The sequence below is a fragment of the Mirounga angustirostris genome, unplaced genomic scaffold (genome assembly GCF_029215605.1).
Source record: "Mirounga angustirostris isolate CCGP_5_RB_7025 unplaced genomic scaffold, mMirAng1.0.hap1 SCAF_8, whole genome shotgun sequence".
NCBI classification, from domain to species: domain Eukaryota; kingdom Metazoa; phylum Chordata; class Mammalia; order Carnivora; family Phocidae; genus Mirounga; species Mirounga angustirostris.
The window spans coordinates 127707291-127730845 of NW_026991716.1; positions in this window are offsets into that span (position 1 = coordinate 127707291).

Below are 23555 nucleotides of genomic sequence, written 5' to 3' on the forward strand. Positions count from 1 at the left end.
TGGAGAATTTAATACCTCTAACAATTCAGTGATTTGTCAATTCTGAAAATTGACCCTTATGATTTGGGAGAAAAAGGATAGAAGTGAGTTATATAAAGTGCATCCTATGTGTCAAAGGCACCATGCAAACATTATCTCATTTGATCCCCACCATAACCATGTGGGGGAGATGTGATGAAGCCTCTTTTCAAATGAGGAAACTAGAGCTGGAAAGTATTTAATAACTTGAGGTAAATCTGAGCCTGGAAGCCAGGGTTTTGATCCAAAGCCCATGCTTTTTCTCTGTATATGTTCTGATATTTAATTTTTCTAAATCGATGTTCCTTTACATTATGAGATTTAACATTCATCAGAGGAAATGTCTGTATATGTAAATTCCCCACACTGATAGACCAGGTGATTATTTATAGCCTGTTGACATTTGCAGAGTTTTCCGCTCACATTTACATTAGCCTGACACCCCCTAGAGAAGGCTTGAAAATGTTTTGATGGTGTGTCAGAGATTTCTAATATGTACTCACTGACTCTTTCTATGAACGCTTATTGAGTGCTTACTATGTGCAAGGGTAAAACATAAAATCTTGAGGCACGGTTGCACAGAACATCTATTACAAGGGCAATCATTCCTCAAAAATTATTCTGGGCAGGGGTTCCAAAATGCATGTTCATGGGTTGAAGGGGGATTTATCTATGAGAACCAGGTATATTCCTGGCAACCCAAACAGAGACAATTAGGCTTGGGAAGGACAACACAGGACAGAGGCGGAAAAAAGAGAAAAACTCAGCAGAAAGGATAAAAGAGTTGAAGAAACCTGAAAAATATTAAAAGCAAAGAGCCCTTAACCTGTAGTAGTGGAACAAAGGAGGATACAGGGAAGAAAACAAGAATTCAAGTAGTATCTCTGCTGTTTAAGAACACATGATTTTATGTGGGCATGTGCTATCATTCCTTGAAACTCAGGCTCCTTGTTGATAAAATACAGACAATACCTTTCTCAAACAAGGCAGTAACTGTTTAGTAAAATGCAGAGTGGTGTTTAAATGGCAAAATGAGATCATTATTCATATTTATTTTAAGTTTTCTTTGATGCTCTGGAAATCTTCAAGGTGAACAGAAACAAAGGCCCAAGTACAATGGCGAGACCGCCTGGTTTGCAGTTGAGCAGGGACTGGGGCATCGAGTGATGAAGAAAGAGACCTTTGCTTGTCCATATGTATCAACAGAGGCAAAACAGCAGGTGAATAATTGGAAAGGTGTCTGGATTTTGAACTGGAAAAACCAAAAATGCTTATTCAAAATACATACCACAATTAAAGAGGAATAGCAAGAGTTATACATCTAGGATATGCTTATAGCCAGTCTTCATCAAAATTTAAGAGACAATTAAATGAGATGGAAATTTGTAGGATCTTTGGTTTCTACATTCTGCTTCATTTTCTGTCTTTTGTTGTTATCCAGAGGAGCACTTCTTGGCATGAGCCAGAAACTAATCTGAGATTATTTAAGGTTAGAGTATCTTGATTCAGCGCCCTGCCATTCAAAGTTACCTGACTCACCTTTAATAACTCAGAACATCAAAGAAGATTTTCTATCTGAGCCAGCCAGCCCCAAAATAAATAAATAAAACCATGGAAGTTGTTTTGTTTTGGTTTAAAGATCAAGTTCAGAGATTTCGAGTTTGCATTTAATAGAATGAGAACTCATGTCTCTTTCTCCTAGTCACATTAGTTTGGACCCAGAGGATATTTATTAAACAAAGAACAGCCGAACAAACTAATGTTAAGGGAGGAAATTGGTTTTCCTGCAGTCCAGCCTATTTTTAAATTAGCAGAAGCAAGTGCTAATATGAAACCCTGTGACCAGTAATCACATTTTCCTTTCGCTTTGTTGGAAAATCACAGCAATCCGTATTAGCATTTCACACTAGTTAAGAGAGTGCGGTAAAACAGTCCAAGGAGACTGTTCGGGGTGAGAGCCCGTGAGGGAGAGGTGATTTGGGCAGTGAGGTTTCCTGGGAAAAGCAGCTCAGTAGGCAATTTCATGTGGACGCTAAAGCCTTTTTTGGATAGCAGTTCAAAAATAAAGCACAAAAGACAATGAACATGGCTCCAGACTGAGGCTGGGTTATAGTTTACTCAGGTGCTGACACAAAATCAATATTGCTACCACCTATTGATGATTTATTTCAGTAATTACTCTTGAACCCATAACTAAAATGCTGTCAAAATAGAACAACCTTGTCCTACTAAATGCTTGTGCTTTTTTTCTTTCAGTAGATTAATTTACATGTAATAATCAAAACGGCACCATTCCCCGATACTGGCCAGTCAGCAATCTATGGAATGCTTTAGAAAACAGGAAAAATTAACGACCACTTGCAAACACCTTTGGCTGGGTGACTCAGCATTAGACGCCTCAGGCAGTTATTTTCCCCTTAGTCTGGTTGAGATTATGGGTCTTTAGAACCAAATCTGGAAGTTTAGGGAGGTAACACTCTTTCTCTCTCAGCCCATGGAAAGTTCTTAGCCATTGTCCATTACAACTTTCTCCACTGTGTTCCTGTTTCAAGCTGTTGGAAAATTTTCCTGAAAGGAAATGTATTTCTTCACTGGGCAATAGAGGAGAATTTACAGACCACTGATTGTTTGTGTGCTCCTTTATGATTTAAGCTGAAAAATATCTTCCTGTAGTGTCCACTGGTTGATTAATTCAAAGTAGACGGCAGACTTAAGGGTAAAACCTAAAACTGTAAAACACTTAGGAAACCAAAAGAAAAAAAAAGGAAAATCTTTAGGACCTAGGGCTAGGTGAAGAGTTTAGGCTTACCACCAAAGGCATCATCTCTAAAAGGAAAAATTGGTAAATTGGATCTTATCAAAATTTAAAAAAAAATTACTCTGTGGAAATCCTGTAAAGATAATGAAAGGCAACCGAATACTACAGATAATATGTGTAAATTTCATGTCTGACAAAGGACTTGTGTCTTACAGTATATAAAGAATCCTCAAAACAAATGATTTAATTAAAATGGGCAAAGTATATGACAAGAAATTTCATCAAAGACTATATGCAGATGGCAAATAAGCACCAGAAAATATGTCCAATATTATCAACCATCAGGGAAATGCAAATTAAAACCACAATGAGATATCACTACACACCTATCAGAATGATTAACAAAATAGTGGTAACCATATGCTGGCAGAGCTGTGGAGAAACTGGATTAATCATATGCCGCTGGTGGGAATGCAAATTGTTCAGGCACTGTGGAAAGTAGTTCAGCAGTCTAATAAAACTAACTATGCACTAACCGTACTTAGCAATTTTACTTTGAGGCATTTATCTTAGATGAAAACCTATGTTTATACAAAGACCTATGTTCATACAAAAACTCAAGCACAGATGTTCATAGCAGCTTTCTTTGCAATACTCAAACCTGAGAACAACCCAGATGTTTTTTGAGAGGAGTATGGTTAAACCAACTGTGGCACGTCCATACCATGGAATACTCCTTGACAATAAAAGGAAGCAAACTATTGGTACACACAACAACATAGATGGACCTCAAGGGACTTATGCTAAATGGAAAAAGCCATTTTTAAAAGATCACATAATGTGCGATATTTATACAACATTTTTGAAATAAAAACTATAGAAATGAAGAATAGATTAGTGGCTTCCAAGTACTAGGAGTGATTAGGGGTATGTATAGCTAAAGAGGAGTAGCACGAGGGAGCCTAGAGGGCATTAAACAGTTACGTCTCTTGATTGTGAGAGTAGTTACACAAGGCCACATATTTGATAAAATTGCATTGAATTGCGGGCACACACACACACACACACCATAAATGATTGCATGTATAATTGGTGAAATCTGAATAAGCTCTGTGGATTGTACCAATGTCAATATTCTGATGTTAATACTGTAGATGCTAACATTAGAGAAAGCCGGATAAAGCATGCACAGACTTCCTTGTGCATATCTGCAACATCCTTTCTTCCTGTGAATATAGAATTATTTCAAAATAAGCAGGTTTTGTGTTTGTTTGTTTTTTTAACAGAAGTCAAAAACAAAAGCATTACTCTTAGAATGGGCATTGCCATGGTACCAAAATGGTCCATGGCACAAAAAATAAAGGTCAAGAACTTTTGTTATAAATCCCCATTATAAATGAACTCCTATTATAAGTCCTGGTGTGAATCAAGGGGTTAAATAACTTCTTTTGCTCAAAGTAAAGTGTCCTTTTGCTAGCCACATACAGACAAGCATACACAAGCTCATTCTTTTTTTTTTTTTTTTTAAAGATTTTATTTATTTATTTGAGACAGAGAGAATGAGAAAGAGAGCACATGAGAGGGGGGAGGGTCCGAGGGAGAAGCAGACTCCCTGCTGAGCAGGGAGCCCGATGCGGGACTCGATCCAGGGACTCCAGGATCATGACCTGAGCCGAAGGCAGTCGCTTAACCAACTGAGCCACCCAGGCGCCCTCACAAGCTCATTCTTGAGTACTGGATTGCCCACTGGGGCTTGAACCTGAAATTGAAGCCCAAGGCCAGCCTGCCTTCTCCCTCTCTTCCTTTCTTCTTCCTTCCTTCCCTTCTGCTCTTCCTTTAAGGAAAGATACCCCTGTTTATTAAACAGGTCTATGCATAATTTCTAGGTAAGACTAGCTCCACAACCTTCTAATTCAAGTGCTCTTCTTTCAGAAGAACAAGTTAACTCTAAGTGGGAAATGCTCCTGCGTGAAATGCAGCGTTCACATTATCGCTCAGCAGAAAACAGGTTTTTTCCTATTACAAGATTCTAGCAGGACTGAGAAGCATTTCCTACAAAAAAAAAAAAAAAAAAAAAAAAACTTTTAAAAACAACCTCAGAAAAAATAAATAAAAAATAAAAATAAAAACAACCTCAGTATAACTGTCTTAGTAGAGTTATTGATGTCAAGGTTCACAATTTGGTGGCTAAAACACACTCTTAAATACAAGGAATCAATCTTAAGACACTCCTTTTTGCAAGAAAAATAAGAGCTCAAAAAGACTATTACTGGACAATGATATTAGAGCCTTCAGTTTCTTGACCACGGGAGGGATACAGCACTGTCAGTTTTTACAGAATCTCGATGATGCCGAGGAAAGTAGGCAGATCTTTGCTTGATTACTTTAGTATCCCCTATGCCCTTTTTCTTCATAAAATTATCGTATTTTACAGATGATAAGTTTTGATGTCTAAAAATTCATTTCCAGGGCGCCTGGTGGCTCAGTCAGTTAAGCATCTGCCTTCAGCTCAGGTCATGATCCCAGGGTCCTGGGATCTAGCCCTGCATCGGGCTCCCTGCTCAGCGGGGAGTCTGCTTCTCCCTCTACCCCTCCCCGCCCCGCTCATGATCTCTCTCCCGCTCACACACACTCTTTCTCAAATAAATAAATATATTTTTAAATAAAAAGATAAAAAATAAAATAAAAATTCATTTCCAGAATAGAAAGTATGCTTGATGAAATCCAACCACAGATGGACCTAGAGGGAAATAAGAAAATACAGCAAGGAGTATCTTCGAGTATTGGAAGAACATTTACACTACAAAACCTACAGCCTTTGTTTCTACATCTAGAAAATGAAGGGGATAGACAAGTTCTAAAGTTACTTCCGTTACATAATTTTTCATAATTCTGACGTCTGTGAGAGTTCAGAGCCCTCCATCTTGAAGTCCTGTATCTTGGCTCTCTTGAAGCTTAGGGCTAAGGCGGTGATAACCAACGTTTACTGTGTGCATGTCACATGCCAGGTGCTCTTTTAAGCACTTCACCTGCCTTAATTTATTTTAATCCTTGAAGCAACTCAGTGAGAAAGGCCCTGTGATTCTCAACAGCCTCATTTTATGTATGAGGAAACTGAGAGTTATAAGGTCAGCGAACCTACCCCATATATATGGCTAATAAGTGGTGGGGAGAGAACTTGAGCTGACTAGCTCTAGAACTCCAAGTTCTTAACCATGAAACCCTTCTTGCCCATCAAGTTAATACAGATTTTGCTGAGTAGCATCAGGCATGATGAGACAGTTCAGTTGCTATAGGCACAGTGTTCCAAACACAAATTCCCACACATCATGAGGACACAGTGCAGACATCAACCGAACAATCTGGTCCACAATTAGATCAGCTACAGCACTTCAACATGGGCAAACCATATTTTCTGTGTTTCAGGCAATTGCATTTCTGTACAGTACACATCAATGCCCTAGGTATTTAGGTTTGAATTGTCTTCTCATACAAAGTCAGAAATCTTGCGCAGCTCTGAATCCTTTAGATTGGGGATTGGAAATTTTTTTTTCTGTGGAAGGCCTGACAATAAATATTTAGGCTTGGCAGGCCAGAGAGTCTGTCACAACTATTCCACTCTGATATTGTAGCTCAAAAAGAGGCCATAGTTTTCTGACCCCTCCTTTAGATAACTTAAAATTCTGTGACGATTGCTTTGGATAAATCAAAGGTATCATAGTCCAAAATAAATTTCCTGGTTCTATCTGATGATTTTTTTTTTTTTTTTTTTACAATTCTGGGTTTTAGTGATCTACCACAAGCTGATGACCCTTAATTAGACCAAAAAAAAAACAAAAACAAAAAAACAGGGGTGCCTGGGTGGTGCAGTTGGTTGGGAAACCAACTCTCGGTTTGGACTCAGGTCTGATCTCAGGCTCGTAAGATCGAGCCCAGAGTCCGGCTCTACGCTTAATGTGGAGTCTACTTGAGTTTCTCTCTCCCTCTTCCTCTGCCCCTTCCCCCTGCTTGCACGTGCATGCATGCACTCTTTCTCTCTCAAATCTTTAAGAAAGAACACAAAACTTTTCCATTTATATCAAAAAATTTATAAAATTTTGAGAAAACAATTCACAGGTGCAGTTTACATGGCAGATGTAATCAGAAAGGCAAAGTGCAATCTAATTTTGAGGGCATTGTTTTAAAAATGGTGTCTTTTCCTAGAACTATGAGAACAAGCCGACAGTTACCAGTGTGGTGGGCGATGGGGTGGGCAAAGTGGGTGAAGGGGAGTTGGAGGTAGAGGCTTCCAGTTATGGGATGAATAAGTTATGGGAATGAAAGCACAGCACAGGGAATACAGTCGATGGTATTGTAATAGTGATGTATGGGGACAGATGGTAGCTGCACTTGTGAGCACAGCATAATGTATAGAGAAGTTGAATCACTATGTTGTACACCTGAAACTCTTGTGACATTGTGCATCAACTGTACTCAAATTTAAAAAATTTGAAAATACAAGGTCTTTTATTCCCTCTGAATATTTCAGAATATTCATGAATACTCAAAATTTGTCAAGGAGGCTTATTTCGTTCACTGCTTGTGCTGTGCCTTTTTTTCTTCTGCTTCTAAAAGAAATATATACTTTTTTTCTACGAAGGATGGCTCAGATACAAGGGTTTTGATTTACATGGAAGTAATGCTCAAGGCCATATGTTAGTACTATTCGTATTGTGTTATGTTGGTACTAAAGCACTTAATGGATGTTCAGTGTTACGTTTTGTATCCCGATTTAGAGATGATGTTGGATTATTGCTGATCTATGCAGTTTAGTCTAAATTAGTTCAAGGCAAGCCTCAGTGTGTGAAAGAAACATTCAAAATTCTGTTACTATAGTCTTAAAAGCATGTGCCCAATCATCATCTCGTAGAGTCCTATAAAAGGACTGTCACTGAGGCTTTTGTCCAGGCTGGGGCAGGACTTAGGCTGGAGGTGGGGGTTCAACCTAGACAAAGAGTTAAATATTTGGTATGCGGTAGAGCATTAAAAGACAATGTCTGCATGCAGCTGTATTCTGTTTTCACTTGGGTTCTGGAACACAGTGACAAAGGCATTTGTTTCAAGATAAGAGTGACATGCTTTTGGGAAGCTAAGATGTGTTGTGATGAAAATGAGAGAAAGCAAATAGTGTTACTCAAGAAGGGTCTGATATGTTTGGCTTCTTTACAATGTATGCTTTAATAAGTTTGTTTAAACTTGACTTTGCATTCCTTTATTGTGATATTAAAACTCAACATGGCTAACAGTGTCATGAATGCTATTTAAATGATTTGGGAATCTTGAGAAAGCGTATGTATACAAAGCCAGCAGGCGTTATGGTTTTCTGGCTTTGAAAGGACAATGTGATACAGAATGTACTTATTATGAGTTAATTAAATGATAACATACCAAGGCAATTTATTATGGACATCAAATAAAGCCTAGTTTTAAAAAAATTGTGTGATAAATTTAGAAAATCTAGGACTTGCTAGAGATGAAAATTAACTGGTTTTTAAATTAACCAGCAGAGGCCTATATCTAAAATTAAATTTCTATTATTTTTACTAGAGGAAATAAAAATTCCATGTGAGAGCTTTTTTTAAAAGGACTCTTTAATTATAGGAGGTTAATATTTCAGCGATGGTGTCAAAAATACTGCAGTAACATAGTCTCAGTAAGTGGGCACTTACGCCATAAGAAAAATAAAAAGCACACGTCAGATATCCAATTCTAAGTTGTGTGTTGTATTGGTTTTAATTTTTATAAGGTTGTGCTGTATTCAGAATCTTATACTATTTGATTGAATCATCTCTCTGAAAGATAAGAATTATTTAGAAAGTAAAATTTCATGGTGAAACCTTGCAGATGAATCAAACGGTCAGTCTCAGAGATTTAGACATAATGTTTGCATCCCTAACGCAATTCTTGCCACTTCTTAATTTTTTCATAACCAAGCTCTGGGTAATTACTTCCCATCTGCTCTTGGTTGAACACTGCTAGGTATTGTTTCAGATATTTCCAGTCACAATCAAGGAATTTATATCAGAAGATAAGTTCTAAAATTTTGAGAAAGAAATTCACAAGTGCAATTTATGTGTCAGATGTAATCAGAAAGAGGCAAAGTGCTATCTAATTTTGAGGACATTGTTTTTAAAAATTATGTATTTTAGGGGCGCCTGGGTGGCTCAGTCATTAAGCGTCTGCCTTCAGCTCAGGTCATGATCTCAGGGTCCTGGGATCGAGCCCCATATCGGGCTCCCTGCTCTGCGGGAAGCCTGCTTTCCATCTCCCACTCCCCCCTGCTTGTGTTCCCTCTCTCGCTGTGTCTCTGTCTGTCAAATAAATAAATAAAATCTTTAAAAAAAAAAATGTATTTTATTTCCTTTGGATATTTCAGCATATTAGTAAATATTCCAAATTTATCAAGGAGGAACATTTCGTTCATTGCTGTGCCTTGACATTTCCTCTGCTTCTAAAAGAAGCATATACTTTTTTTTCTTCTAAGGATGGCACAGACACAAAGGTTTTGATTTACTTAGCAGTAACGCTCAAGGCCATATTCTAGTTCTATTCACGTTGTGCTGGTACTAAAGCACTTAATGGACATTCATACTTACATTTTTTTTATTTTTGAGAATATATTCACATTCAAGAGAGTACTGATAGATAATTAAATAAAATTAACTATCTTCTAGCCTGCCTTAAATCTAGGAGTAGATGGTCATCCAATAGACTACATTGGTTTGAGTATCAGAATAAAATGTTAATGAAAAAGCAAATTTAGATTATTGTGTCCCAAAAATTTCATTTTCACTATATTAGGAAATAAAATGTTGCATGCTCATATTAGGTATTTTTCTGAATCACGGTGTGGCTTTACTCAAATACAATTCATTCTTCGGGATAAAAACCAACAATTGCTTACAGTTCGAAATACAATTACTGGTCAAAATATAGTTTTCTAGTATTGTAAATCTCCTAAAATAGATCTACAAGTACTTTTTATATTTACTAGCATTTGTTTTACAAGACTTGAAATTTATAGAAAAATTTAATAGTTCTTATTCTCAACATTACTTGATCTACAAATATTTGTTCAAACGGTATATAGAATGTTCCATCATAAATATATGATGTATACAGCCCATCCATATACCCCATGTGTATACTGTAACAGTTACAGTTAAGGTAACACATAGGGTATATGGATCTTTATATTTCAAGACATCATAAGGGCGCCTGGGTGGCTCAGTTGGTTAAGCGACTGCCTTCGGCTCAGGTCATGATCCTGGAGTCCCGGGATCGAGTCCCGCATCGGGCTCCCTGCTCAGCAGGGAGTCTGCTTCGTCCTCTGACCCTATCCCCTCTCAGGTGTTCTCTCTCTCTCATTCTCTCTCTCTCAAATAAATAAATAAAAAATCTTTAAAAAAAAATAAAGACATCATAATAAACAATAGTATCAATAAATATCAATAATCTTTTAAACTGTGGCCAATTAATAGCATTGTCATCTTTCTATTCAGACAGGTTGAAAAATATTTGAGGACCTGAAATCATTATGTGATATTTCTTGAGCATCAACGTATTATGTTATGAACATAAGCTTGCTTTTTTCAATAAATTCTTGGTACTCATATTTCCAATAATATGATTTTATATATAAAGAAAAGATGATTAAATCTGGGAGTGTTAGCGCCGACTGAATTGGTTATATGCAAATTGATGCATAATGCAAGTATCAGTTTTTAAAATAATAGTTGAGGTCTGCATTTTAATTGAAGCGATACCGGCAAAGAGCTGCTTCATAGTCTATGTTCATTCTCCTCGTGATTTTATCGGTATGATAAATAACAGAAGAGCAGATAAATAACTCACCGTGAGCAATGAAGATAACCAATTTCTTAAATTAAAAATGCTGATAAGGAGATAGTCAAAGAACTATTACTGTCCCCTCCTGAACCAACACACTGCTCTTTTCTGTTGACTTTTGCATCCTCCCTATCCCATCATCCATTCATTTGCACTAAATTACATCCAAACTCTTAAGTAACTTGCTAGAAACACTTAAAAGCATAAGACACAACATTCACATTTATTTCTCACGGGCCCTTAAAACATCCCACCATCTTTCTCATCACCTACTTTTTTAAAAGAAGTAACTCATTTCTGGTTCACGGGTCTAGAATCAGTAAGAAAGATAATAACCTACAGTTAAACCTAAAGTTTAATTCCAGGTCTTAGATTGTGCCAATTCTGATGTCTCCTTCTGTTTCCTTCTTTTTTTTTTTTTTAATTTAAATTTTAAGTAGTTAACATACAGTGCCATATTGGTTCCTGGAGTAGAATTCAATGATTCATCACTTACATAAAACACCCAGTGCGCATCATAACAAGTGCCCTGCTTAATACCCATCACCCATCTAGCCCATCCCCCCACCCACCTCCCTCCATCAACCCTCAGTTTGTTCCTCTATCGCTAAGGGTTTCTTATGGCTTGTTTCCCTCTCTCCTTTTTTTCTTTTCCCCATTCCAATATGTTCATCTGTTTTCTTTCTTAAATTCCACATATGAGTGAGATCGTATGATATTTGTCTTTCTCTGACTTACTTCACTTAGCTTAATACTCTCTGGCTCCATTCATGTCATTTGCAGTTGGCAAGATTTCATTTTTTTGATGGCTGAGTAATATTCATTGTGTGTATATATCTATATCTATCTATCTATCTATCTATCTATCTATCTACTCCACATCTTCTTTATCCATTCATCAGTCAGTGGACATTTGGGTTCTCTCCATAATTTGACTATTGTTGATAATGGTGCTGTAAGCATCAGGTGCATGTATCCCTTCGAATCTATGTTTTTGTATGCTTTGGGTAAATACCTACTAGTGCAATTGCTAGATTGTAGGGTAATTCTATTTTTAAAATTTTGAGGAACCTCCTTACATTTTCCAGAGTGGCTGCACCAGTTTGCATTCCCACCAACAGTGCAAGAGGGTTCTCCTTTCTCCCCATCCTTCCCAACACCTGTTGTTTCTTGTGTTGTTAATTTTAGCCATCCTGAACCATGTGAGATGGTACCTCATTGTGTTCTTGATTTGTATTTCCCTGATGATGAGTGATGTTGAGCATCTTTTCATGTGTCAGTTAGCCATCCAGATGTCTTTTTTGGAAAAGTGTCTATTCATGTCGTCTGCCCATTTCTTAACTGGACTGTTTGTTTTTTGGGTGTTGAGTTTCATAAGTTCTTTGTAGATTTTGGTTACTATCCTTTAGTTTCCTTCTAAAGAATGGACAAATTTGAAACAATGCTCTGTGGCAGGTCAAATGTCTTCAAGCCAACCAGGTGTATCAATGGCCTGGTGCAGCAAATTTCTCTCATAACCTCTTTCCTTGAAGTTCTGGTAATAGGACTGTCACTTGGGTCCCTGCCACAGAAACTCTAAGAAAAAACTGCTTCACAAGGAAGCCCAGGCCAACCACTGTGATGGATGTAGAGTGATAACACATCCCTGGTCAGTCTCTTCTGGCTCCTTTGAAAGTGAAATCCCAGAATAAGAGCCTGTGAGTCACACCAAAAGACTAAATAAATATCAAGCTGAGGCACCTTTGGGATCATTTTCATATACCACCAAATCAGTAAACCTGTTAAGTATATCCCTGATCTTATGTTACATTTTTCTAGTATTGAAAATCTCCTAAAATAGATCTACAAGTACTTTTTATATTTACTAGCACTTGTTTTACACATGTCTGAAATTTATAGAAAATTTAATACCAGCTTTACAGTTCCCAAATATTCTCAACATTACTTGATCTAAAATATTTGTTTATATGGCACGTAGAATGTTCCTGTAAATACAGCAATAGTTAGTACCACATTTTCAAAGGATTGTTAAAGTAATAGAAAGCAAAGATCTAAAATGTATCAATTTTATTTCCATAATACTTTCTTCTTTAGGTAAATTACCTTTTGAAGAGCATGAGAAAAAGTTTTTTTTTGCATATCAATTAACATCTCCTTCCAAAAGCCTCATTCATTAATTTTCTACAAAAGAAAATTTTGCTTTCTAAGCTATCTATCCCAATGACTCTGATCTTTTAGTTAATGCTACATGTGGATAAAGTGCTTTATCATGGTTAATGAATTTTTCCATGTAATAATGCCTTTACACTGAATAAATAACATTATCCTATTACCATTAACAGCCCTTACTGTCAAAAATGAACAGTATGAGTATATACCAAAACTATTCTAGGGACACCTAGGTGGCTCAGTAGGTTAAGTGGCTGTCTTCGGCTCAGGTCATGATCTCAGGGTCCTGGGATCAAGTCCCGCATTGGGCTCCCTGCTCAGCGTGGATCCTGTTTCTCCCTCTCCTTCTGTCTCCCGGCTTGTGCTCTCACTCTCTCTCTGTCAAATAAATAAATAAAATCTTTAAAAATAAATAAATAAAACTATCCTAGATGTTCTTAAGATACATTCCATTATTGCCTTTTGTTTGTCCTCATTTTATTGAATAGTTTTGTTGCTTGAAAATATTCATTAAGGACCTACTATGCACCAGGAATTACTATGCTATAACTGATCTAGACCTGGTATTTTTTTAAAAAAATCTCTCCAGGTGATTCTAATATGTAGCCTTAGTTGAAAATCACCTTTCAGGAAGCCTTGAATCTGGGGAAAGCTAGGAGGGTTTCACAGAAAGGGTGATATTTGACACAGACCTGAAGGATAGAGTAAGAGTTTCCCAGGGGTAGAGGAATGAAGGGAACTGTATAAGAAGAAACAAGGAGACTTGACAGGCAAGCAGCCTTGGTGGGACCAGATCATCTGCTTTGGGGACATGGGAATGAAAGTGACCAGAGAAGACCAGAAAGTGTGGTTGGTACTACACAGAAAAGAGCCTTCACAGTTATATTGAGTTATTGTATTTTATTCAGCTGGAACCACCATATTGTACCATATATGGAGGACCACTGAATCTTAATATTTTTAAGTAGTAAATATGGTACAAGTTGACCTATGTTTAAGAAGGCGAAATATGCAACATTGAAGATGCAAGAGAGTGTGAGAACTTTGAAATTGGCAGGGGTTTACATCATTCAGGTAAGAGATAATGATAGATTGATTGCCCCAAACTGACCTCCATTGTAATTTGGATTGTTATAGCTTCCTATACACATTTTTAACTGTTATCAATGATGACTACAAATATGTTAGTTCTGTGTTCAGAAGATGACAATAATATCCATTGTAAATATTTCTGTGAATACTACCAATTTGAAATTAGAACAGTAGAGTACTTTTCTGAATCCAATCCTATTTTAATTTTAAACAGTATTTCTCAGCTTTGATCTTTAAAGCAAAAACCAATGGCAGGAAAAAAAAGTTTATACCAGTATCACAAAGTATGTCTTGTACCAGCTTCATGAAATATAAAATACGACTTTCAATACAAAAGAAAAAAAAGGTCTTCAGACTGAGAATACCAGGAATAAGGAATGCAATTATAATGATAAAGGGGTCACTTCATCCAGAGGATATAAAATTGTAATATTTATGCACCAAATAACAAAGCTTAAAAATACACAAAGCAAAATCCAATTAATTCACAACTATAGTCACATTTCATTATTCCTCTTTCAATAATTGGTAGAATATCAACAGAAAATCAGTAAGGATGTAGAAGAATTGAACAATACCATTAAACATATAGAACACTCCACCCTGCAAAAGCAGAATACCCATTCTCTTCAAGTGTACATGGAATTTTCTGCAAGGTATACCATATTCTGGGACATAAAACAAGTCTCATTAAATTTAAAAGGATTCAAATGATATAAAATGTGCTCTCTGATGACAAAGGAATTAAATTAGAAATTGGTAATAGATCTTTAGAAAAAAATATTTAGAAATAACACATTTCTAAATCAACTGAGTCAAAGAATTAAAGGGAAATTATAAAACATTTGAACTGAATGAAAACTTTAAAAACGTATCAAAATGCATGGTCTGCTGTTAAAGCAGTATATAAGGAAAATTTTCTTACATCAAATGCCGATATTAGAAAACAGGAATGATCACAAGTTAATGAACTTAGCTTATGTTTAAAAAAGGTAGAAAAATGAGAGTAATGAAACTAAAAGTACATGGAAAACAGGAAATAAATCAGTGTGGAAATCAATGAAATCTAAAACAGTAAAACAGAGAAAACCAGTGAAGGCAGAAACTGTTTCTTTGAAGAAATCAATACAATTGATAAACTTCCAGCCAAATAATAGATCAGGAAGAAAAAAAGAGAAGACACAAATTACTAATATCAGGAATGAGAGAATTGGCATCACTTTGGACTCCAAAGATATTAAAAAGATAATGAAGGAATATTATTAACAACTTTATGCTAGTAAATTCAGTAACATAGATCAAAGTTATTCAGCCTCAACAATGGTGACATTTTGGGCCAGATAATTCTTCCTTCTGAGGGCTGTCTTGTGGATTGTAGAATATTTTGCAGTATCCCTGGCTTCTACCCACTAGATGTCAATACCATGTCCCACTTCCCAGTTTTAACAACCAAAACTGTTTCTAGACGTTGCCAAGTGCCCCGTAGGTGAGAACGAATAATGCTGCCCCATGTTGAGAACTACTGACTTAAATGGGCAGATTTTTTGAAAGGCACAAACTACTAAAACTCAAGAAGAAATAAATAACTTTAATAGGCCTGTATCTATTAAAGAAATTAAGTTTGTGGTTTAAAACATTCCTACAAAGAAAACTCTAGCCTCCGTTAACTTCACCAGTGAATTCTACCATTTAAGGAGGAAATGATACTGATTCTACATAACTCTCTCAGAAAGTTGGTAATTGAGGATTACTTCCCAACTCACTCTATGAAGCCAAAATGACCCTAACATCAAAGCCAATACAAGAAAACTGTAGACCAATATTCTTCAGGAACATAGATGCAAAAATCCTAAACAAAAATTTAGCAAATGGATCCCAGTAATATTGTGAAATGATAACACATAAGTGGTATTTATCTCTGGAATGCAAGATTGGTTTAATGTTCAACAATTAGTGTATATCACCACAGCACACTACAACAGAAAAACTAATCATATCAATAGATGCAGAAAAAGCATTTGATGAACTATAACCCCAATTCCTGATTTTTTTTTTAATTTTTTTTTTCTAAACTGCTGATTTAAACAACTCTGGGCAAACTAGTTTTACAAGAGAACATCCTTAACTTGATAAAAGTTATCTACAAAATCCCTACAATTAACACGATGCCTAATGTTAAAAACTAAACTTACTCTATTTTAACTTTTACTAAAGGTTCTAGCCAGTGCAATAATACCAGCAATACATACATGCATATGGAAAAATAGCATCCTGACTGGGAAGGAAGAAGTAAAACTTTATTTGCAAATGTCATGATCATCTACACAGAAAATTTGATGGAATCTCTGAAAAAACTACTAGAAATATTGAGGTGAGTAAGGTTGCAGGTTTCAAGATCAATATAAAATACTCTTGTGTGACTATGTACTATCAATGACAATTGAAAATTGACTTATAGAGCAAAACCATGTAAAATTGCATAAAAATATGAAATACTTAAGGATAACTCTAAAAAAAATGTTCAAGATCCGTATAATGAAAACTACAAAACATTGGTAAGAGAAATTAGAGACCTAAACAAATGGAAAAATGTATGGTTCTCATGAGTCAGACATTTCAATATTATTAAAATGTTAACTCCCCCCAAATTTATCTATAGACTCAATACAATACAACCACTTTGGGAAAACAGTCTGACCATTTCTTTTAAAGTTAAAAATACCCAACAGTATGATCCAGCCATTCTACTACAAGGTACTTATCCAAGAGAAATTGAAAACATATCTATGCAAGACTTGTTGAACGTTTATAGGAATTTTATTTGTAATAACCAAAACCTAGACACAACCCAAATATCCACCAACAAATGAATGGATAAGCAAACTCTAGTATAGCTATGTGGTAGAATACTATTTAATAATAAAAAGGAATGAAGTCAGTGAGTACTGAACAATGTATAGAAATGTTGAATCACTGTATTGTACACCTGAAACTAATACAGCAGTGTATGTTAACTGTACTGGAATTAAATTAAAAACCTAATAAAAACACTTAAAAAAAGGGAATGAACCACTGATACATACAATACCATAGATGTATGTCAAAGTAATTATAATATGCGGAAGAAGCCTATAAGACAGAGTGAACATACTGCACAATTTCATTTATATAAAATTCTAGAAAATGCAAACTCAACTTTAGTGAAAGGATCTCAGTCAATAGTTGCCTAGGGGTGGGTGTGGTGCAGTGGAGGTGAATGGGAAGGGGCAGAGGAAGAGATTACAAAGGGACATGGTGAAACGCTTGGGGTGAAGGGTATGTTCATTGTCTTGATTATGGTAATGGTTTCATGGATATATATTCTTTATATACATGCAGTTGCAAGTACCATTACAAGGAGAAAAATTCAAGACGTTACAAAGTAGTCTGATAAGTAGAATGTAATTTCAGAATTTAAATATTTTTTTTCTTTCACGAGATACAAGATAGGGCAGAATGTTTAGAGTAGAAGAGTAACTTTACACTCGATAGTAGACTCTCAAAAATGATTCTGTGAGGACTACCACCAAAAATCATCAGTATGATCATCAGCTCCTATACTACAGATGGATAATTGAACTGAATAATAAAAATATAGTTAGTATTATTCACTGAACTTCTTTAAGATTTTATTTATTTATTTATTTATTTATTTATTTATTTATTTATTTATTTATTTTAGAGTGCATGTGCACACGTGGGGGGAGGGGCAGAGGGCGAGGGAGAGAAAGAATCTCAAGCAGACTCTGCCCTGAACATGGAACCTGACACAGGGTTGGATCCCACGACCCTGAGATCATGTCCTGATCTGAAATCAAGAATCTGACGCTCAACCAACTGAGCCACCCAGATGCCCCTACTCACTGGACTTCTAAAGCTTATTAGATACAATCTGTCTCTCACTTGTTATCTTTTAACTACCAGATAGACCAAGAATCTGAATGTGGTGCTCTTTCATTGACATTTTCCACCCCCTCCCCATTATACTGGTCAATGAATTCATTTAAAAAAAGGCTCTGTATCTGCACCTTGTTAAAATTTGGACTTTCTGGAATTTTGTAAGGAGTTTTGCAGTAGCACAAGATTTGTGCATCCTCTGACAAAGTGAATTACTAGTGAATGACTAGCTTCCTTTTCCCACTCAGTCCGGCTCCTGAAGTTCTGCAGGGGAAGAAGAGGTAATCCAAAGGGAGCTAAGCAAGTGTGTGTCCTCTAATCAGTAGATTCCTGCCCTGGTTGTCCACAGGGCCTTGAATCATCCCCCTTGATATTGTAGGCAGAGTAGAACACTACACCAGGTAATACCAACCACCAGAGAGAACAAGACAGAATTGGACTATGAAGACAGACCCGAGAATTCCCAGCCACCAGCCAGTCAGGTTCATCTCAGCCAATTTGTTTTCCTCATAAGAATGCAACTATGTATTTTATGCGTTCAATTTTCTGGGTCCTGTTTCTGCTCTTATTGGTGGGATTGTGTCTTGTATGGGTGCATGTCAATGGGTTTTAAACCTTACCCTAGAAAAAATTCTTTTTGCATTTGACATATCCTTATTAGGAATCCACACTATAGAGAGACTGCTTATGCGCTGCTTACATTTTTATAGTTCTCCAAATATGTACAAAGGGCTAAATAATTAGGATAAAACATGGAAGAAATAATTTCTCATTGGTTGTTTACAACAAAGAACGTTATGAATACCACTGTCCTTCCAGGCCAGGCAAGCCCAAAACCTTGACAACTTTAATGCACCCTTTGAAGTCTAGAGATCTCTTGGGCTCATCTGAATCCCTTCTTTAGGTTCTGTCACTGGTCTGGGTAAAAGTTGGCTCTTCTCCTGTCAGAATGTCACCATATGTGCCTTAGGGTGAAGCCTTCATGCAGAGAGCTCACAGAGGGCTTTTTGTGGCCCCTGGCTAATAAAGCAAAGGTACTTTTGGCAGAATTTGGAGGTAGGTTTGTTCTGGTTGTAACATACCGATTGTGATCAAGTTACGGTGGGGGATATGTGTACAGCCTTCCACCTGCCTCTGATGGTGATAATTTACCATACCGTTTCCTAAATGAACTTGATCAATGCTGCTTGGCCAAATGGCCGTTGATCATTAAGCAACATTTTGTCACTAGACCTGATTAGAACTGGCCAATTCAATCCCTTAGTGCTAGTATAGCTCTTGGGCCTTCTTCAAACATTTATTTCTACTGCTATGCATCTTTCTAGGTTGCTATGTTTGAGTCTTTCAGTAAGAATTATTTAATTTGGGCTTTATTATCCTGTCCTCTTTGAGCAATTTATTGTTAGTTTAGGGGTGCTGGAGGCACCTAATCCTCTTCTGGTTGATTTATGAAGCCCTTAGGTATTGTACAGTGTAAATGCTTCAAAAGTAATTATACAGACTGGCTTTGTCAGTCAAAGATAATTCTCAAAAATGATAAGGTGCTTAGAATGTACAGATGCTTGATTGGCTAGCCTAGGGAAGCAATCACCCCTCAGGCCTTAGAAATATATAAGCTAAGTGAGAACTCTACCCATTCAGTCTTATAAACTGGTCAGAACCTGCGGTTAGTTAAATCCACTAAGGGTTTCTCACACCCTAACAATAAAGCAAGCACAGGTCTTTCCCTCAATAGCTGGTTTATTTACGAGTATTTATTGAGTGCCCACCAAGTGCCAGGCACTGTTCTTTGAGAATACCGCCATGTTCCATGGAGTAAAAGGCCCTCCTGGAATTTACATCCTAGTGGGGGAAAGACAATAAACAACATAAACAAGTAAAGTATTCAGTATGTAGATGTATGAAAAGAAGGGGGACAGGCAGAGAAGGGGGTTGAAACCTAAAGCAGGGAGCTTATATGTTCTAATGGGGACCACAGAGAACCTCACTGTGAGGGTGACTTCTGAGGAAAGACCTTTCTGTGTTGGGGGAAGGGCGGGCATTGTCCAGTAGTATGGAGTCTCACCACCTGCAGAGATGGGCATTCTACCCGCAGTGCTTCTGAGTCCCCACATGGGACCTCCCTCGTGCTCTGCTCAGCTGCCTGAGCTGCGGGCATGGGCGGGGGGCATGGGCGGGGGTCACGGATGGGAGGGTCCTGTCGCACACAGTGCTCCCTCAGTCCAGCTACCCATTACTATTTCTCCGGGGCTCCTGTTTCTGACAGCTGCCTAAATCCTGATTCATACGTGAACGTGACTTGCCACATCTTCTCTGAACGTTCTTGTCACAGCAAAAGTGGAATTTTCTGGTTTGCTTTCTTTTCACCTTGCTCTGAAGTATTTGGACATGCCTGCAATAGGGAACAACCTAAAGAAGAGGGCAAAACAAACAAACAGAAAAAAATGTCTTTTAAACCACCTCAAGTTCTTTACTGAGAGAGAGGATAAATGAAGGTATCTCTTGCCTAGATGTTAGATACCAATGTCTGTGGATTTGGAGAAGGCTTCTTACAAGAAGACACAGGGATGATGAAACTTTGTCGGCTTTCCTTCGCATGTTGACATGTGATTAGGCAACAAGTTTGTGGCTGAAAGATAAAACAAGTTATCCAATTTTGAGATAAACTTTATAAATATTCATTTACCTTTGGGTTTCACTAATAGCTATCCAGTGAGGGAACCAATGTTGATCATCAATAACACAACGTGCTGAAAAGCATTTTCTTCACTGGGGTGCATCTAAATCCCAGAGTATGTTCTTGTGGTTTATTAGTTCTTGTTTTGCTTTGTTTTTTTAGTGCCCTCCTCAAAATGCTGAAAATTTGTCTCTGGTATTCAGTTATTGCAGTGCAAGGTAGTTACATAAGCACAGGTCAGAAAATAACTTGTGTATGTCCGAATTTAAAGACAAAAGTCTTTAAACGGGGCACCTGGTTGGCTCAGTCAGCTAAGCATCTGATTCTTGATCTCAGCTCAGGTCATGATCTCACGGTGGTAAGTTCAATTCCCATGTTGGTGGAGCCTACTTAAAAATAAAGAAATAGGGGCTCCTGGGTGGCTCAGATGGTTAAGCGTCTGCCTTCGGCTCAGGTCATGATTCCAGGGTCCTGGGATCGAGCCCCATGTCGGGCTCCTGGCTCAGCAAGGAGCCTGCTTCTCCCTCTCCCTCTGTCTCCCCCTGCTCATGCTCTCTCTCTCTCTCTATGTCTCAAATGAATAAATAAAATCTTTAAAAAAAAAATAAAAGCTTTCATATAAAAAAAAAAGAAAGAAAGCCTGTGAATACTACTTACATCAGTCACTAAATAAGAAGGTAACTTCCCTATAATGCAAATTAACTGTCATGTTGATTTTTAAATATTTAAAACGTGTATATTAGTTTCCTAGGGCTGCTATAACAAGTTCCACAAACTGGGTGGCTTCGAACAACAGAAATTTATTTTCTCTCAGTTCTGGAGGCTGGAAGTCCTGAAATGGAGGTGTCAGCAGGGCCTTGCTCTTTCTAAAGTCTCTAGAGGAGGGTCCTTCCTTGCCTTCTCCTAATTTCTGGAGATTGCCAGAAATTTGGGGCATTCTTTGGCTTGTAGACACATCACTCTAGTTTCTGCCTCTGCTGTCATGGATTTCTTCCCGTGTGTTCTAGTTGTCGTCTCTTGTTATAAGACACCAGTTATATTGGATTAGTGCCCACCCTAATCTAGTGTCATCTCATCTTAACACGATGACATGTGCAGAGACCCGATTTCCAAATAAGGTCACATATACAGGTATGGGGTTAAGACTTAAGCATATCTTTTTGAGAACACAGTTCAACCCATAACAACTAGTATCTTAATTAATGACCCTATTTAACGCCAGACTATTGCAGATTTTTCAGTAGGTCAAATATATTACGATACCTGTTCATAGATATTCATAAAGATTATTCTTTGCTTTGAAATCCTTGGACTTTAAATGAACTCCATGTATCTGAATAGTAAAGATTGCACTAATTGCCAGCAATAGATTTAGGATCCATAATTCCTCAGGCAGGTCATAGCCTTACACACACTTGGAACCAACTGGAAAAGAGGCTGGCTGTCAAGATATGGCCAACTTGGACCAGTGTCTGCTTCTAATAGAAATACTAAGGATAGGAGGACTGCCAGATTGCTTTCTTCAATAAAACATACCCTGTGTTTTATTAGCTTGTTTTATCAAAACCTTAAATATGACTCTTTGTGATATGAGTAGCTTCCATATGAATATGTAATTTTGAAAACAGAAAATGAATTATTTCAATAAACTGATCCATATTTTTCCTTCTCAATGTGCCGTGACAATTGCAAGATATCAGTAATTTATGGATAACAGTTGAACTGTAGAAAACATCCATATGGTTATCTAAAAGTTAGGATTTCTCTTTCTATTGTAAGGTCAACACTTACACAAGTAAGGCAGGAATTCGGTCGCTGGCCTTTTCAGCTGACGGTATCAATCACATCTCTAGGCTTTCTGTCATTTCAGTTCCCATGGTAGGTAGTTGGTAGTGGACATAGAAAGTCCTCTCTCCATTTCTGTGGCTATGATTATTTCCAAAATCTGCCTGGCTGGTCAGAATCTCAGCCCCCCCACACATCATGGCCTGGGACATCTGCCCACACTCACAGACAAGTTTTCTGTCTAGGAAGGCGAATTTATTTACATCAGCTCTCATTTTGAATCCGATGCTCAGGGCTCGTGAATGCTCTTTATATTGCCAGGCTTTCTTAAAAGCGATCAGTAGGAAATGCGGATTTTTTTAGGACTGAGGAAATTTCTGCAGAAGTCATGTGGGCTTTTGCCTGGATTTCCAGCCTGACCTCCCTCCCTTGGGCCCACATCCACACCCGGACTCTCCTTTCTAGAACCTACTCTTGAAGCCCCAGGGAAAATAGGCCAAAATAAAGCCCAGGCAGTGTCATCTCTGAAGGCACGGCCCTTGTGTGAGCCGGGGGCAGATATTCCTCTCTGGCTCTGTGACAGCAGCTGTTATTCAGTGACACTGAGCTGAGAGCAGCCGAGCTGAGCATTTAGCCTTGCACATAAATAGATGCGTTTCCATGCCTCGCGATAGACATGACAGCGCAGAAAGGGAGAGGTCTGGTTTCGGGCCAGAAAGCACCCTCGCTAAGAATTCTCTGAGGGTGTCCTTCACCCTCCCGAGTGTCTACCTTCCTTTGTACCTACCAAAATCATGCAGAAAAGTTCATCCAAAGCCACCGTACGTGACTGACACGTCAGTTAAGACGTGAAATTTCTTGGGCGCCTGGGTGGCTCAGTTGGTTAAGCGACTGCCTTCGGCTCAGGTCATGATCCTGGAGTCCCGGGATCGAGTCCCGCATCGGGCTCCCTGCTCGGCAGAGGGTCTGCTTCTCCCTCTGACCCTCCTCCCTCTCATGCTCTTTCTCTCTCATTCTCTCTGTCTCAAATAAATAAATAAAATCTTTAAAAAAAAGACGTGAAATTTCTTGTTGTTTACTTTAGCTTCTTTAAAAAAAAAAAATGGTTTTTTTTTAGCTGTCCGAATACTCTGGAGAATCAGGTTGAGTGTTAGTCTTTTGTCCCCCCTGCTCCCTTGAAAATATATTTCTTTTTTTTTTTTTTTAAATGAAAATAAGTTTCTAATGCCTGTC